The sequence below is a fragment of the Cibotium barometz genome, chromosome 38 (assembly GCF_041138505.1).
Source record: "Cibotium barometz isolate CiBa-2024 chromosome 38, ASM4113850v1, whole genome shotgun sequence".
Lineage (NCBI taxonomy): Eukaryota > Viridiplantae > Streptophyta > Polypodiopsida > Cyatheales > Cibotiaceae > Cibotium > Cibotium barometz.
In genome coordinates, this window is record NC_141083.1 from 4,410,839 (window position 1) to 4,416,096 (window position 5,258).

At 34.7% G+C, this 5,258-nt stretch overlaps 1 pseudogene; it reads right to left on the reverse strand.

The window, feature by feature from the left end:
• Positions 1-3,234: 3,234 nt before the first annotated feature.
• LOC147616261 (uncharacterized) lies at positions 3,235-4,097 on the reverse strand (annotated as a pseudogene).
• Between the last annotated feature and the right edge of the window lie 1,161 nt (positions 4,098-5,258).

The following is a 5,258-nucleotide window of genomic DNA, read 5'->3' on the forward strand; positions in this document are numbered from 1 at the left end:
TTGAAAAACATCTTTAGGATGTCATGGTCCTCTTTTGGAACCTCAAATGCTACGAGCTGCCAGATTTCATTTTCAGATTGAGCACTGAAGTACTGAGGATCACTTGGCTTTATGGAAGGATCCAATGCCATGTTCATCAGTGTCAAACTTACTCTTTCTATCTTTTGATTCTTTATAATTTCACTCTCATCAAGTTTTTGTTGTACAAATTTTAGTGTGCCAGCACATTCTTGAACATACATATCATAGAACTTAACCATTGCAGCTTGCAATTTGCACACATCCAAGATAAAATTGTTGTTCAGATTCAAACCAAAGGTCACTTCTTTAGGATAATGCTTGAGTACATGTGAGTGAACTATGTGTTTAGGCTCACCAATAAGTTTAAGGACATTGTTATTCAATTGTTGCCTTGCTTTTCTGACACTATAAGGGCACGGTAGCAGAGTTACCCTTTTGTTTTGCAACACGGACTTAAAACCTGCATCCATTTGTTTGTAAATCATTGCATAGGATTCTCTAATTAAACCAACTTTGTCACAAATACCTTGAGCTTCAGTTGTAGTAAATGCATTCTTCACATCTTGCAACCGTGCATGCTCGAGATCATCACTAATTGTTTTGAACTTTGAATGAGAAAGTGTAGACTTCACCATCTATCTTAAGAAGACTTTTGAGAGTGCTCCACTGTCTTGTTTAAGGTTCTTTAGCTAAAATATGACTTTTTAGTTCCACTTAAAGGCACTAGAAAGATAAATCTCTCTTCATTATTGTCCATGCATAAATAGTATGTGAGGAAAGAGGAGATTCAAGTGAAACCTTAGAGGCTTCCTTGAGAGATTGAAGATTTAAATGGATAGAAATTCAAATGGAGAAGAGTGGCTATTGAATTAGGAAAACTCACCCAATGATAACCACCATAACTTCATGAAAATGCACTAGAATAGAACCTAAGCATGTTTAATTATGCTAAAAAAAGAACTTTTCAAAACACTACATTCTCTTCCAAAGATATATTCAAGTTCTTTTAAAAAATGCCACTATTTCCAATCAACATCTTCTAATTCCATGTCGTACTTATGTTAGAAATATAGTTGCATAGTTATATATGTCAGAAATATCCTCGTACTTGTTTTCTTACTTTATAGAGTACTAACTTTTCATATTTATGAATTTCCACTCGCAGTGGTTAAAGTTACATAGAATTTAAGAACATTAGAATAAAATAAGCATTGAATCTCTTTAGAAAATATTAAAAAAGGTGAATTTAGATTCGAAAAGAAGAGAGAGAAACCCATATAATATTATTATTTTTACACTTTTTCGAGATTTCAGGAGAAGAGAGAAAACCCTTAAAGGGCCCATTTGAAGCTTGAATTTCCCCTAATGCGATGGTCAAAATAGAAAAGAAAACATAATAACTTAGACAAAATTTAACCATAACAAAACAACATAACAGATAACAAGATGGACATACCTCCATTGCTCTCCTGTTCTTTGATTCTTTTGTAGAGATTAATGAACATAAAGACGATTGAAGGGGAATATGAATATGTGGTTCCAACTAAATGGCACCAAATAATCAACACACCCTTCACTTTCTCTAATACAGAAGAGAAGAAACCCCATGATTGAGAAGATCTAAAGTCATTAATGTGGTTTAGGAGGGAAATAAAGCTTTTGAGCATAGCTACTAAAGAAAACAAACACATATTTGAATTTTCTCTGTACAAAGGAGAGAAAGTGAAAAACCTAAAGCCATATCTCATCAAAGCATACTAAAATCGCCCTACATTGAAAACCCTATTTTTCTTATTCAAAAAATCTAGAGAAGTATCTAAATGAAGAAAAAAATCATAAATCCATGTATACTTAATGAAAAATGATGAAAATTAACAGCCACACTCTTAGAGCATAGAGGTAGGTGTGGGCAAAAGAAATTCAAAAATGTGATGTCTACATCAAGTTATTCCTTTTTTAAACTTCTCCCATTTTGAAATACATAAATGCAATTTATTTTGAAGGATCTAGAAGTTGAAAAGTCATGTGGGTATTTAAGAGTGTCACATCTTAGATGCTTCATGTTTTTAGATCAAATAGAATATTATTATTTCAGATTTAAGAATTTTGAGGACAGGTGGTCCTAACTTCGAACATGGGATAGTAATACAATAAAAATAGGTGAATATCTTATAAAAACAATATAAAGAGATCTCCTTGATTCTAAAAGAGAAGAGAGAATGGTAATATTATAACATTTTTTTCACTACTTTTCCTTGATTTATGGAAGAGAGAGAAAGCCCTTAAGGGGAAAAATGGAGAGTCCATATTTCTCCTAATGCTTTGTCTTGTCTTTGAATGGAGGCTTTGTACAATCTATTGTAGGATTATACCATTCTAGACTATTCATGCCTTCCATGCAATAAAGGCATGGATTTACACATCTGGGACCACCACACACCCTATACATGCACTTGAATGCTTTCAAGTCGGCACTCATGTGCCACTCAACTGTAAAGTTTCCTACCCCATCCACCACAAGCTTCCCATATTTATTCTGAGCATCAATGGCGTTCGGAATTTTGTGTGCCAAAACAACCATTCGAGAGTATCAAGACTCTCATCTGGCACTGTGCCTAGGTACCATAGTTCCATCTCTGACTGTGCACTATGTAATGGATGGTCTTCCTTACCTTGGAAAAATGTTCACAAAATTGTGTAAACAACTACTCAAGTCCATTTTGCCAGAAAAACATCAAAAAAGAACTACTTTATAGAGATTGTTTAAAATAAATCACTTTTTATGTAGGTGGGCTTTAAAAAATTAATAAATATTACTATCTTTTCAGACATTTTAGAATGCATTTGATCACTTAAATCAAGAGAACTCTCAAAAAAAGACTTGATTTAGACCAAACCAAAACCATCACCTTCCATGAAAATTTGAGTACCAAAAACATTACAATAATTGCAAAAAACAAATACTTCTCCGACTAAGAGAGATCTTTGACCTTTTGCTTAAATATCTCTATGGTTGTCTTGTTCAAGTGACCATATTTTTTTTCAATCAAACCCATACACAAGGATTTCTATATCCTCTAAATTGAGCATGTCCACATGGCGACAACTTCCTACTTTCTTCCCCTTTTTGCTTTGTTTTAACATCTCAGGATCGTTCTTGCCTTTCCATGGATCTTCTCTAGTTTTCCGATACCAATGCACTTCCATAGCATTCTATACATCATGCTCTTTAAAAACCTTTGTGACTTTTGCAATCCGAAATGGATTATCACTTTCATCGTTGGTAGCAAGAACCGCGATCATTGTGCCCTCACTTAGCTCATTTACATTTCCTTCCCACATTTCTTTCTCTTGTTGTCGACACTTTCTGCTCTTCCTGGGACCAACATACATTTCCTTTGTTTCTCCACCACGAACAAGAGATAATAAATATGCTAAAATTGGTGCATTGTTGACACCATCATTGTCACTCCTTTCACTAAGGCCACTCTTGTGCCACACAAATTATGCATGTTGTAGTTGAAATGTGTCATCCCTGAACTCTTTAACTAGCTTCTCCTGCTTCGCAAAAAAACTATCCCACCATGCCAGAGAGCTCGCTACAAAAAACACATGTTCAGCATGTATTATCTCCTTGATCTCATTCAAACATTGTAGAAAATCAACAGAGTGATTTTCTTTCTCAGCTTTTTGTGTCTCGCTCGTTGTAGAGAGCAGCATGTACTTTGCTTGTTTAATTTCATAACAAGGAACAAATAGTAAGAACTTCAAACCCTCTAATGGCAAACCAATCTGATGGCAAACCAATCTTTAGAGTTTGAGTATTTTTTGGACCATATGAGAGTATGTTCCTCTCCTTACTTAATTCTAAATTGATGCTGAAAACTATGATCATTGAGATGTGCAAATGATGGCATGTTAGTGGCCTCACTGGCTACAAAGCAACTAAAATCATATGTTTCTTCCATGATTTTGATGGAGGGCTTGGGAACATATGCAACCCCTAACAAGGTGCATATCTATGAGAGGTCAAATGCACTTTTCTTTGTCAATTTGATTGAGAACCTACTAAACATATGGTCAATTTGGTCATGTGTGTGTCCCACCAACAAAAACCCAAGCTTGAATATCTTCTTTTGTACCATCATATTCAAGTACGTAAGGAGAACTTGGTTTTTGTTTTCTCTAGTAGTGTTATCCAGTTTGTAAGTAGAGGACGGGTGGTAGTTTGCCTTGCCATTCTCTGATGATGTTTTGAATGATGGTGATTGTTAAATTAGGATCGTTTTTATGAATGTTAGGAAAATTAATAAAGATCCTTGATAACATGACATCATTGAAAACTAAGGCTCCTACAACATGGAGTTGGATAAAATTTTCCTCCTTAAGATTCTTAGGAGGACGCATGAAATGATGTGACATGGTTTTCTTTTGCTCCATGCCATCAATGACAAGGCCTAAATATTTCTCCTTCTTCTCTAAACACTTTTTCTTGTGCTTTACTAATTTCTGGCACTCTGTGCTCTGCTGCTCCCTGTGGATCTTGAAGGCATGTAGAATTGGCACTGCAAAAGAGATTCAAGAGTGTCACTATTTTTTCAATATAAAAAATTAATTCAAAATAACCAACACAGCCACTTTAAAAGATCTAGAACTTCAAACTTAACTTACATTTTTCTTCTGTAGTCTTTGCTATGTCTCGCTTTGCTTTCAACTCCGCATATATTTGGCAAACACCCATCCTCCTCTTCTTGGGAATTTTGACGTGAGAGAAATCTTGTCTCCATATTCTCAAAGAAAGAGGGAAGTGAGAGAGTGGGGTTTAGAGTTTCTTTTTGTGACTCCACAAATTGTATACCTCTTTTAGTAAAATTGTCGGGGAGATGTGTGAAGTTTGAGTTAGGTAGTACTTCTCTGTTGAAGGTTCAGTGTAATAATTTAGGTAGTACTTCTCCGTCGAGTGCCTTAGTAGGGTTATTCTTTTTTCAATGGAAAATAATTTTAACATTAATTAAATAAATAATTCTAAATTTAAAAACCATGAGGCTTTAAAAGGGGAGGGAGAGGCTCATTTTTCACATGCGCAAGTTGTGTTTGGAGCTTTGGAGCACTCAACTATCTTCTCTACAAACGTGTCTTTTTTTGTGCAAACTCTACTTCAAGGTAAGCGTGTCTTTTTGAAATTTGAATTTTTAGGAGTAATATTTTATTTATTTATGTTTATTACATTGCCTCAA